The sequence below is a fragment of the Macaca nemestrina genome, chromosome 4, assembly GCF_043159975.1.
Source record: "Macaca nemestrina isolate mMacNem1 chromosome 4, mMacNem.hap1, whole genome shotgun sequence".
NCBI classification, from domain to species: Eukaryota; Metazoa; Chordata; class Mammalia; order Primates; family Cercopithecidae; genus Macaca; species Macaca nemestrina.
In genome coordinates, this window is record NC_092128.1 from 147,794,573 (window position 1) to 147,808,635 (window position 14,063).

Here is a 14,063-nt window from a genome sequence, read left to right on the forward strand (position 1 = left end):
AGGCTGTGATGGAGAGCTGCATGCTGGAAATTTTGGGGGGGAATGCCCTGAGGATCAAGACCTTTTGGGGAGTGAAGTGTACAGGATAGGACAGTGGGAGATGTTAGGGTGTGATGCAGCTGTAGGAGAGGAGATGCCTCAGCTTATTCTGTGGGATCTCTGATGCAGGGAAGGAAGCATTTTCAGAATTTCCCAGCTTTAGGCAGAGAGATAAATCATTATATCTCACTTTGACCAGCCATTCAAGGTTGACTGGTGCAAAAGTAATTGTGGTTTTGGACTGTGAATTTTGTTAATCAAAATAGGAACCAATACAATCAACACATTTTTTTTGCCAATGAGGAATAAGCTTGTTTATTCCTGGAGCATAAAAATCTGTGCTTCGGGATTCAACAAACTCTTGGGAAGCATTTTCTGCATCCTGCTGGTTGTGGAAGTGCTTTCCCTGCAAAAAGTTGTCGAGACGCTTGAAGAAGTGGTAGTTGGTTGGCGAGAGGTCAGGTGAATATGGTGGATGAGGCAAAACTGCATAGCCCAATTCGTTCAACTTTTGAAGCACTGGTTGTGTGACCTGTGGTGGGACATCATCAAGGAGAAGAATCGGGCCCTTTCTGTTGACCAGTGCCAGCTGCAGGCATTGCAGTTTACTGTACATCTCATCAATTTGCTGAGCATACTTCTCAGATGTAATGGTTTCGCCAGGATTCAGAAATCTGTAGTGGATCAGACCAACAGCAGACCACCAAACAGTGACCATGACCTTTTTTTGGTACAAGTTTGGCTTTGGGAAGAGCTTTGGAGCTTCTTCTCAGTCCAGCCACGGAGCTGGTCATCACTGGTGGTCATATAAAACCCACTTTTATTGCACGTCACGATCTGATTAAGAAATGGTTCATTGTTGTTGCATAGGAATAAGAGAAGAAGACACTATAAAATGACATTTTTTTTTAATTTTTGGTCGGCTCATGAGGCACCCACTTAAGGAGATTCTTCACCTGTCCAATTCACTTTAAATGCTGAATGACTAAATTGGTGGACATTGAATTCTTCAGCAACTTCTTATGTAGTTGTAAAAGGATCAGCTTGGAAGAGTGTTCTCAATTGGTTGTTGTCAACTTCCGATGGCTGACCACTAGACTCCTCATCTTCACTCTCATCTCCTTTGCAAAACTTCTTGGACCACCACTGTACTGTACATTTGTTACCCGTTCCTGGGCCAAATGCATTGTTGATGTTGCGAGTTGTCTCTGCTGCTTTACAACCCATTTTGAACTCGGATAAGAAAATCGCTCAAATTTGCTTTTTGTCTAACATCGTTTCCGTAGTCTAACATAAATATAAAATAAACAGCAAGTAATAAGTCATTAGCAAAAAAAGTGAGAAATGCCATTAAAATGAGTATAACATAATCACATTTATTTAAGAATGTATTCCAATATCAAACGGCAAATTTCAACAATGCAAAAACTGCAATTATACTCACACCAACCTAATACACAGACTGCCTTAGAAACGGGGTATGAACTTGGACTATGCTGATCTATTTGACTCAGCAAGTTCCAAAGAGACACTCCTCTGAAATCCATCAGCTGCCAACACTACCAGCTGGGGGAATAAATGTCTCAGCAGAAGAGGGAGTTTCTTGGTGACACACTATATTAGGCATTTTACAGCATTTCTTTCTTTTTCTTTTTCTTTTTTTTTTTTTTTATTTTTTGAGACAGAGTCTCACTCTGTTGCCTTGGCTAGGGGGCAGTGGTGCAGTCTCAGTTCACTGCAACCTCTGTTTCCTAGGTTCAAGCGATTCTCCTGCCTCAGCCTCCCAAGTAGCTGGGATTACAGGCACGCGCCACCACGCCTGGCTAATTTTTGTATTTGTAGTAGAGATGGGGTTTCACCGTGTTGGCCAGGCTGGTCTCCAACTCCTGACCTCAGATGATCCACCTGCCTCGGCCTCCCAAAGTGCTGGGATTACAGGCATGAACCACCACACCCAGCAATATAGGTATTACTATTATCATCTGACTTTATACATAAGGAAACTGAGACTCAGAGAGATTAAATCACTTTCTCAATGTCACAGAGTCATTAAGAGAGTCAGAATTTTCACTCAGGCTGTCTGGGGTAAGAATCAGTGCTCGTAACCACTACGTTAGATTGTTTCTACGGGGGGAAGGGGCTCATGTACAGAATGCTCAGGTTTGTTACACAGGTACAGTGTGCCATGGTGGTTTGCTGCACAGACCATCCCATCACCCAGGTATTAAGCTCAGTATCTATTAGGTATTCTTCCTGATCCTCTCCCTCCTCCCACCCCCAACCTTTAACAGACACCAGTATGTATTGTTCCCACCATGTGTCCATGGGTTCTCGTCATTTAGCTCCCACTTGTAAGTGAGAACATGTGGTATTTGGTCTTCTGTTGTTGCATTAGTTTGCTAAGGATAATGGCCTCCAGTTCCATCCATGGTCCTACAAAGGACATGACCTCATTCCTTTTTATGGTTGCATGGTATTCCACTTGTATATGTACCATGTTTCTTTATTCAGTCTATCATTGATGGGTATTAAGGTTAATTCCATGTCTTTGCTACTGTGACTAGTGCTGCAATGAACATACAAGTGCATGTGTTTTTATAATAGAATGATTTCTATTCCTTTGAGTGTATACCTAGTAATGGGATTGCTGAGTCAAATGGTATTTCTGCCTCTAGATCTTTGAGGAATTGCTACACTATCTTCCATGATGGTTGAAATAATTTACATTCAGTCTGTGATACTTTTCAGTGAGTACCAATGTTCTGAGTTTCCCTTGCTCTTGTGGCCATGACAAGCCTGGATGTCCTCTCCTGCTTCCTTCCACAAGGAGGCTTAAGTCATGGCTATCATTGCTTGTATTTTACAGTACCTTATTGATAGGTCTTTGACGTACCATCTTAGATGTGCTATCTATTTTTTGTAGAGGACTCAGGGGAATGAAAAATTAAGCCACTACCACTGTCTTCTAGAATCCCACCCAAGTCATTGAATTATTATCCAGCAAATAGTCACTCTCTCCCTCACCAGCTCCAAAGGGGAGGCATACATTCCTTCTCTGTTGACATTTGGCTTGGCTGTGTGATTTGCTTTAGCCAGGGCAGAGTGAGTGAAAGTGACAGTTTTGCAATTCTGACTCTAAGTTTGCATTTAAGACAGTTTAACACACATTGTGTGTTTTTGCTCACCCCTTTGGGAGCTTCTGACCTTCACAACGAGAAGAACGTGACCCAAGTAATCACTGCACCTCTGGCTGGGGCCCCACAGTAAGACATGTGGAATGGAGTCATCACAGCCAATCCCAAGGCCTATGAGCATGAAAACATGAGGTGTTTGCTGCATATCATTAAGTTTTGGGGCCATTTGTTATCCAGTATTATTGTGGTAGTTGCTGATGAATACACTCCATTTATTTATTTATTTATTTATTTATTTATTTATTTATTTGAGATGAAGTCTCGCTCTGTTGCCTAGGCTGGAGTGCAGTGACACAGTCTCGGCTCACTGCAACCTCCACCTCCTGGGTTCAAGCGATTCTCCTGCCTCAGTCTCCTGACTAGCTGGGACTACAGGTGCACACCATGTACAGCTAATTTTTGTATTTGTAATAGAGATGGGGTTTTACCATGATGTCCAGGCTAGTCTGGAACTCCTGACCTCAGGTGATCTGCCCACCTTGGCCTCCCACAATTCTGGGATTACAGCATGACCACCGCACCTGGCCCACTCCATTTATTTTTGATGACTGATGTGTGTATCATGAAATAGAATAAGGATTGACAAATCCATTCTACTTACTGTTTTTATGAGGCCCTAAAACTAAAAACCAGCTGTTACATTTTTAAAGGTTATAATTTTCCTTTTAAAAAAATGACAGAGATTGTCTGTGGCCACAAAGCCTAAAATATTTAATACTCAGCCCTTTAGAGAAAAAATTTGCCAAGTCCTAAAGTAGAGCAAAGAGCATGAAACCCACAGCAGGAGACTTGGGTTCTCTATGCACTGACTTAGGGTATGGAACCCTCAGTTTCCCTATATGTACGATGAGCTGGTTGGACTACAAGGTCCCTTCAGTTCTAAGATTTTACATGAAATCTAAAAGATTATTATATGGGAAGTGTTTGTTTTGATGATATCAGCACCCTCACACATGTATAAGCTCTAACAAATAATAATTATAAAAAGGAGCTATAAAGATGTTTCCATCACAAAGGCAAAATTCCCTGGAGAAGACACACGTTCAGCGGAGAGATGGGAAGTGGTGTGAAGGGAGAATTCTGAGGCCGTGGAGCTCCTGGATGTACACCATGCATTCATTAGCCTTGTTTGCCACCTAAGGGGAGCTTTGTGACTCGGACTACGAATCTCTCATCTCCGACTAACTAGCAAAAGAATGAAAGAAAGAAACCTGGCATGCGTGTATGTGTGTAGAACATCTGATTTGACTATAGCAGCGAGCCCTTGGTCTTTTGTGAATTGATGTGATTTAGAGACGCCTACAAAATAAAAGTATGGTACTTCAGGAAGAGATGAATAAAATACCAGTGTTTTATTGGAATGGTGCTGTGCAGCTGAAAAATTGTTGAGTTTTGGAAATGGAGAAATTGCATCTTTCAGCGTGTCAGCATGTGAGAGTGTACCTTGGAACTATGCTATTTGGCTGCACTTCAGCTCATATTAAGTATACCTAATATTTTCCTGTCTCCCTGCCTTTTTTATGCTGAGTTGGAAAAGTATTTGGGGAAAGTCTTGACCAGCAGACTTGGTGTCTTGGCTTTTGGAGCGAAGCAAATCTCATTCTATCTTTGATGCTCTTCCAAATATCTGATTTAATGTCCTCTCTCTCTCGGAGGGAAATTCAATCCATTTTAATATTGTGTAAAAAATGTTGAATGATTGAAATGCTAACACGTATCCTTCCAACCAACACTTTATATGAAGAACATCTGCTTGGAAGTTTTTTGCTCGAAGTGTTGAAGGGAAGAAATGCTCCATCCTCAGAGAACAGACATTTATCTTTTGAAGAAGGTAAATAGATCTGGAGATCATTCATTAGGTCCAAGGTGTATTTCTTCTTCCTGAATATATAACCCAGGAACATTCTTTCCTTCTTTTATTGACATTTTACCTTTGCATTGGAAATAGCCAAAGTGTAATGTTCCATATCAAATCAAGTGTGACAATGTAATATTTTCAGTGTGGAAATTATTTGGATAAAGACTCAACTTGTGGTAAAAGGCCTACTTTCTGTCCAACTTTCTAAATAGGTTCATATTGTCTTTGCAGCTGAATAAAACTCCGTCTCTTATTGTGAGAGGATAACACGTCATAGTTAATCACTTTTCCAATTCTAAATTAGAAATGACTGAATTGCAAAGGTTTTGCTGCAATCCTTCAGTCAAATGAATTCTTTCAGAAAGGGAGAAAGATAGATCATAGATGACTTAAAAAAAATAGTTTTCAATAGCACTGGGCAGGCTATGGACCATTTTCTTTCTTTCTTTCTTTCTTTCTTTCTTTCTTTCTTTCTTTCTTTCTTTCTTTCTTTCTTTTCTTTTCTTTCTTTTTTTTTTTGATTTGAGATAGGATCTTGCTCTGTTGCCCAGGCTGGGGTGCAGTAGTGTGATCACAGCTCACTGCAGCCTCTACCTCCTGGATTCCAGCAATCTTCCAGCCTCAACCTCTCAAGTAGCTAGGACTACAGGTGCACATCACCATGCCTGGCTAATTTTTATTTTTATTTGTTTGGAGAGACAGGGTCTTGCTATATTGCCCAGGCTGGGCTTCAGCGCCTGGACTCAAGCAATTCTCCCTCCTCAGCCTCCAGAGTGCTGGGATTACAGGCATAAGCCACCGTGCCTGGCCTATGGACCCTTTCCTTAGTGGTGTTTTGGTAACTCGTGGTGAACAGAGAAGCTGGGAAGATAATGAAAGGTGAGGGGAAATATAATTTTTATATATATATATGTCCCATGGAGAGGACTGGATGAATAAAGCCTTCACCAAGTCCCCAGTCCCTTGTATAGCCCTTTTGAGAATATCATATCATCTAGTCTGACCCTGTGGGTCACTCCTACCTTGCTTCAATGGGCTGTGTTCCCACTGTGCTTGCCAGAGCCCCGCAAACAGGACTCGGAAAATACAAGAGCAAGGGACATGCCTTTGAAATTGCAGTGTGGAAAGTTTAGGACCACAGAAAGAAGTTCCACTTCACAGAGTGAAGAACTCCATTCAAAGAGGGAGAACTAGGAAAAAATACTTATAAATGTTCCTTTTATGCTTGGCTCAGGGCACTTTGCTGAGCAGCAGAGCAAATTTTAAAGTGATTGAGTCTGGCTGGGAAACATCAATGGTGGGATTATCAATATTAGAGCTGGAAGGTAAGGAATGGTTTCACATTCTTGCTCGCATAACGCCACCTAAGGTGGCTTGATTGAATTGATCCAGGAATTGTGTATTTATATGTATAAAAGGTAGTTTTTTTTTTGGTTTTTTTGTTTTTTTTTTTTTTTGGAAACAGGGAGTCATTCTGTCACCCAGGCTGGAGTGCAGTGGTGCAATCATAGCTCACTGCAGCCTCGAACTCCTGGGCTCAAGCAATACCTCCTGCCTTGGCCTTGCAAAGTGCTGGGACTACAGGTGTGAGCCATGAACCCAGCCTCAGTGAGTATTTTTGATTGCACAGTACAGGAACTGACTCTGGATAACCTAAGAAGAAAGAGAAAAAATTGTGAACAGAGATTGTGAACAGAGATAGCTCAGAGAACTATGAGAAGACTGAATAACAAAATCAGCAGAGATGAAAGGAGGCCAGCAGCCCTGAGTTCAGCCAAGGTCCACCAAGATCCTGTTGGGATATTAATCAGCCCTGAAAAAGGAACAGGATTTTGCCATGTGTCACAGCAGGGATAAGCTTAGAGGACATTATGCTGAATGAAATAAGCCAATCACGGGAAAAAAAAACATTGCATAATCTCACTTATATGTGGAATCTGAAAAAAAAAAAAACTTAGATATACAGACATAGAGAACAAAAGAGTCATTACGCAGTGGAGTGGGGCTGGAGAGCACATGGTGGGAGGAAATGGAGAGGTGTAGGTCTGAGGATAGAAGGTAGCAGGTATGCAGGCTAAACAAGTCTAGCGATACGATGCACACATGAGGACTATAGGTAATAACATTGCACTTTATTGGGATTCATGCTATTAGATTGGTGCAAAAGTAACTGTGGGTTTTGCCCTAACTTTAATGGCAAAAATCGCAATTACTTTTGTCCCAACCTAATAAATGAGGAGGATTTTAGCTGCTCTTGCCATAACAATGACAAAAAAAAAAAAAAAAGAGCAACTGTGAGATGATGGATACGTTAGCTTGCTTTATGTTGTATACAAAAAGAAATATGGGCAGGGCATGGAGGCTCACACCTGTAATCCCAGCACTTTGGGAGGCCAAGGTGGGTGGATCACTTGAGCTCAGGAGTTTGAGACCAGCCTGGGCAATGTGGCGAGACCCTTGCCTCTACTAAAAATGCAAAAAAGATAGCCAGGCGTGGTGGTCCCAGCTACTCAGGAGGCTGAGGTGGGAGGATCACTGGAACCCAGGAGGTAGAGGTTAAAGATGAACGTTGAGGCATTGATCAAGAAAGACTGGCATGCCAAAAGCTAAACTGTAGATTAATGGGAGGAATCAGAGGACTCTGGTGATAGACAAATGCCAAACTCTTGCTCAGTATCCCCTTCCAGCCAGAGAGGTATCTTCCTCTATGTTGAAGAGGCTCTTTATCCCTTTTTTAATGACCCCGTTGACCAAAGTTTTCAGAACTTTAGAGTCCAATGCTATCATCCCCTACGGTGTCAATTACAATGTCAGAACTGTAAGAAGAATGAAAATACAACAAAAGAATGACAGGAATTGACAACTTTACAAAATAAAAAAATAGAAATAGACATGCAAATGGATATCATAAGAGCTTGAACCAGAAACATATCCCACAATACTAGATCAATCTTAATTTGCTGATATGAAGGAACTCATCAGAAATTCTGGATTTCATTTTCTAGTTCAAAGCCTAGTAGTAGTTCTAACTTGTGGTTCCTCTTGTTGGTTGATTGAAATGTGGACTCAATATTTGCCCACTCTGAGTGAGCTTTAGATAGGAGAAAACACTTGATATAATAAAATACTTCGGGTCATAGGAATTTTGCAGCGAACTTACCATGTGTTTTCTAAGTAACTCTAACAAAATCACGAACAAGAGAAATCTTACTCTTGGCTTTCTATAAAGAGACCTGTAACAATTTACCAGGCTGGACGTATTGGCTGTCTCGATATTATTAAACACTGGCTCTGGATTAGTACTAATCCTGGGGATATAGACTATCATTATATTCCAGCAGTTGGAGTGGAGTTTTAACCCAGGTCCATCGCACAAATGTCCACTGGGTTCCTAAAACGTTGCGGCAGTTATTTTTCCAATTTGTGTGTGTTGAAATCGTGATCCCCACGCATTGATATAATTATCTTTGGCAATTAGAAGAATGGGCCAAATAGATGTCCCTGAAGTTTCTCTTTCTTAGCCAAATGGCAAATCATTCCTGAAAAAAATAAAAAAGAATAGTGTCACTGACAATGACATGAAACGGTAGAGGCTTGGCGTATGCCAGGGATGGATGTGTTTCAAAGAATGATAATAGATTATCGTAAATTGAAGCAGATGGTCACTCCAGTCGCTGTTGCTGGTTCTGATGTCGTTTTCTTAGTCAGTTGGTTACTGGTCTGAAGAATGTTTTATTTCTATGTAATTAAGCACATCAAAAGCAGCTTTCTTCCTCCTGTTAGGGTCATCAGCACATCTTCATAATCTTGCTCCCGAATCTGTGCTCTGCAATTTATTCTACAGAGACATTAATTATCTTACGAACGGGTTTGCTGCTCTGATACGTTAAGATTGATAAAAGCTGAAGACAAGGACACTTCATTCGCTAAGGCAATAGAAAATCCATTGGTAGGGGTTCTAGTATCTTTGAGATGCTCGACAGTGACTATCTTCTGTAGACCAGGGTTGATGATAGAGGAACTTCACTTCCTAATATAAAGAGGGATGATGAGATTGTGAGGAAGCAGAAACGGCCGGCCACACTTAACCATCAGAAGCCAGGTTGATATAGTGGCTGTGCTGGGCAGGAAGGCTGACATGACAGTCAAGGTACTCAGACCTGCAGGTATCTATTTATAACGGTTAATCATGGTGATCCTAAGGGTGAAACAGATGGGAATCTGGCTAAGGTGTTGCTGAATTTGTGTAATCTGGAGAAAACTAGATTTGGTGAGTGGAAGGTTCACAACAGTTTCCAGATCTAAGTCAGGTCATAAACCCAGAGCCTACTGATTGAAGGGGAGGCGGGGTGTCTGTGAGGCAAGTATCTACAAAATCACTATGAATCTATCAATCTATCTGTCTGTGAATCTATCATCTATCTATCTATCTATCTGCTATCAATCTATATCTATCTATTTCTATCCATCTATCATCTCCCTCTACATCTCTATATCTATCTATCTCTCCATCTCTCCTATCTATTTAATTTATCATCTATCTATCTAATCATCTATCATCTCCCTCTATATATCTGTCTTCTATCTATCCATTTATCTGTGACTATCTAATCGATCAATATCTATGTCTATCTCCATCTTTAAATCTGTCTTGAAATTGATAAATTGATCTTTGATTTTTTTTTAAACAAATTCTCGTTCTGTTGCCAAGGCTGAAGTACAGTGGCACAATCTCAGCTTACTGCCACCTCTGCCTCCCAGGTTGAAGTGATTCTCCTGCCTCAGCCTCCCGAGTAGTGGGAATTACAGGCAGCTGCCACCAGGCCTGGCCATTTTTTGTATTTTTAGTAGAGACGGGGTTTTGCCATGTTGGCCAGGCTGGTCTCAAACTCCTGGCCTCAGGTGATCTGCCCACCTCGGCCTCCCAAAGTGCTGGGGTTACAGGCATGAGACACTACACGCAGCTAATCTTTATTTCTTTGTCAAGGTAACTATACACTGGGAAAAGGAGAATGCCTACACTTTTTCAGTTCTGTTTAGTTACAATGTGAAATTGATACCAGGGGACCTGATATGTCCTCCTGATCTCATAGTTAGAATTTTTGCCCCTAACAAATTGAGTTTATTAGGTCCTCAGATCTACCTGTGATTATTTCATCAGTTCCCCAAAGTATAATTGGAATTGATATATTTAGGAAATGATAAAATTCTCCATTTTATTGTCTTATGTGTGCATTAGGGTCACTATATTAGAAAGGGCCAAATGGGAGCCTCTGTGACATATTCTAAAGCAACACTTAATTCCTAGAGGAATTGCAGAGATTAGTGCCAACAACAGTATTTAAATGATGCAGTGATGATAGTAGTTCTTATCATACTTCCTTTCTATGAGCTATTCTGGCCTCTGAAAAACCAGATAAATCTTGACAGATGACGATAGACTATAAACTTAATAAGGTGATAACCCCAAATACAGCTGCTGTGCCACATGGGGTGTGTTTACTGAACAGATCAATACAGCCTCTGCATTTTGTCAGGCAGTTGTCAATTTAGTGAATGCTTTTTTCTTGATACCCAATAGTAAGAGGACCAAAGTCAATTTACGTATAGATGGCAAGGACAGCAGTATACCTTCTCCTTTGTATATCAAGGCTATGCAACCTTCCTGTTTGCTGTCTGATATGGTTTGGCTGTGTCCCTACCCAAATCTCACCTTGAATTATAATAATTCCCACGTGTCACAGGTGGGGCCAGGTGGAGATAATTGAATCATGGAGGTGGTTTCCCCCATACTGTTCTCATGGTAGTGAATAAGTCTCATGAGATCTGATCATTTTATACATGGGAGTTTCCCTGCACAAGTTCTCTTGCCTTCTGCCATGTAAGACGTGTCTTTGCTCCTCCTTTGCCTTCTGCCATGATTGCGAGGCCTCCCCAGCCACATGGATCTGTGAGTCCATTTACGCTCTTTCCTTTATAAATTGCTCAGTCTCAGATACGTCTTTATTAGCAGCGTGGGAACAGACAAATACACTGTTATAATGCAAGCTGTAGAGATTTTGATCATCTTAACATTCCATAGACACTGGCCCCATATATTTTGGACATTGCACCATGTTAACCCAATTAAGTAGTTAGTGGAAAGTATTATGGATATTTTGACAAGGTGTATGCAATCTAGAGTGAGGAAATCATCCCCACTAAGGTACCTGTAACATCTCTGTAGATTTAGATACTCAGGGCATGAAGATTATTCTTTCTAAGATTAAGAGATAAGCTACTGTTGCTCATCTCTTCCTTGTAAATGAAAAGGCACAGCTCTTGGCAGGCTTCTGGGCATTGGAGGCAGCATATATTGCCCTTGTGAATACTGTTCTAACCTATTCACCATGTCACCTCACATATTGCCAGTTTTGAGTGGGACACAGAGTAACAAAAGATGCTACACTAAGTTTAGGATTGCAGTCCAAGCTGACATGCCATATGGCCGTGCAATCCAGTTGATGCAATAATGTTGAAGATACCCTCATTAGGTAAGGATCCTGGGAGGAGCCCCTGAAAGCCCCCAAAGGGAGGTATCAGCATAGACCCTTAGAGTTCTGAGAGAAAACCACGACTTTCAGAGCAGAAGACCGCTGCCGTGTGAAGCACTTCTTCAGGTTCTCTTGCGATCACATGGTTTCAGCTCTTTGCTTTGTTGCAGCTAGCATGACAATGACCAATTTCAGCAGGGCTCACATGATCCCATGACCTGGATCTGTGTCTGAGTCTATGGCTGTTCCCACCCCTTCTTTTAGAGAAGGGAAATCTCCCTAAAGAGTAAAACATCAAGCAATATTTCTTACCCACTTTGAAAAGTCAAGGTGATTTAGCAGTTGATGAGAACAAGAGTGGAATATCGATGTCAGGCGTTCGGGGGAAGTTCTGTGAGTGAATTTCCCTGAATTGACTCAGAATGTAAAGAATATGTGTGTCTCACATGAAGGCTCACAAAAGACCTTTACTGAAAAGCTTTCAATAATTAGGAAGATGTCAGTCATCTCCTGCCTTCGTGTTTGCTTAATGAGCTCAGGTGTGTAATGTCTACAGGGGCAACAGTATAGGCTGTGCATTGCTGAAGAACTTGGACTTAACCTGTTCACGTTTGACTTGGCTTCTGCCACTGCTGTGTGGCCAATGTGTGTGCAACCGGTAATCAACAGTGAGATCCAGGATGGCAACAGACCTAGTGGGGGACAGCGGCCAATAACATGGCGATTTGTTGATTTTTTATTAGACTTCTTATTTTTTTCCCTAAAGTGGGATGCAATCTTTCTTCACTGAATAGACACTTACATCGGATCTAGACTTTTTTCTTGTCCATTATTCTTTTGTCAGTAATAGCATCTGTGGGCTTCCTAGATGTCTTACACACTGACATGACTGTGCAATCAACATTTGCTCCTGCACAGGTAACTCTGTAGTGAAAGAAACAAGATAATCGGCTGAGAGCCATGGTAGTCATTGGTCTTATCAGCTACTCTGAAGTAACAAGCTCTATAGAACAGTGGAAAGGCCTGTCAAAGATTTAGCAATGACACTAAGTGAGAAACCATCTCGAGCAACAACAAGGTGATTGAATCTGTTTATCCAGGAGAAATAAGATTGCTGCTGCTGAGGAGAGTGCGGGAGGTGGTTAAAGCCTTGCATGCAGCCAGGCGTAGTGGCTCATGCCAGTAATCCCAGCACTTTGGGAAGCCGAGGTGGGCAGATCACAAGGTCAGGAGATGGAGACCATCCTGGCTAACACGGTGAAACCCCGTCTCTACTAAAAATACAAAAAGTTAGCCAGGCGTGGTGGCACGTGCCTGTAGTCCCAGATACTGGGGAGGCTGAGGCAGGAGAATTGCTTGAACCTGGGAGGCAGAGGTTGCAGTAAGCAGATATCACGCCACTGCACTCCAGCCTGGGCGACAGAGCGAGACACCGTCTCAAACGAACAAACAAACTTTGCATGCTATTCATACTAGTATATCTACAGCATCTCCCTGTAGGGAGGGCCACCAAGGACCCAGGGATCTCAGGAATGAGGCTTTAGATTCTCTTCAAGTACAGAAACTTACAACTGTACAATTTCATCCACTTTGCAAATGTGATGAAAGTCTGAGTGTTATAAGGACTAAGTGATTGTTTTGCCCGTCAAGGGGAATTTGACCTCAGGTCTTCCATAACAAAGCTAAATAATATCACCAATGAAACTGATTTCCTTCATGGGGTTAGAGTGCAGATGTGAATGCATTTTTAATACACAAAGAAAAGAATTACAGTTGTTACACAAAACAATTTTTTTTTAGACAGGGTCTTGCTCTGTCTCCCAGGCTGGATTGCAGTGGTGCAATCTTGGCTCACTGCAGCCTAGACTTCCTGTACTCAAGGGATCCTCCAGCCTCAGCCTCCCTAGTAGCTGAGACTACAGGCACACACCACCACACCCAGCTAATTTTGTTTGCTTTTTGTAAAGTCAGGGTCTTACTATGTTGCCCAGGCTGGTCTCATAAACTCCTGGGCTCAAGCAGTTTTCCCAGCTTGACCTCCCAAAGTGCTAGGATTATAGGCATGAGCTACTGAGCCCAGCCCAGAACCATTTATAATGGATACATGATAATAGAAAGGACGGCTATATATTAATAGACATTATATCAATGAGTTGGTGGTCTCTGATGAGATTTCTGGCCATTCAGTTCCAAATTTCCTTCGTTTAGGATACTCCTCATTGTGAAAATCAAAGAATGCAGCCATTTTCTCTCCCCACTTTCCAGAAACTAGGGCATGAAATGTGCCCCATGCTAGCATGTTTAGATAATAAGGCCCAATACTTTGACTCTTGAAGGAGTGATACAAATAAATACATAGGAAAAAGAATTTCCTGGTCCCAGTGACGGGACAGAGTAAAGTTGTACTGTCATGGCAAATTTAGTAGTGGAGACACCAGT

At 41.7% G+C, this 14,063-nt stretch overlaps 1 pseudogene; it reads right to left on the minus strand.

The window, feature by feature from the left end:
- Positions 1–292: 292 nt before the first annotated feature.
- Positions 293–1,314, minus strand: LOC139362580 (histone-lysine N-methyltransferase SETMAR-like; annotated as a pseudogene).
- Between the last annotated feature and the right edge of the window lie 12,749 nt (positions 1,315–14,063).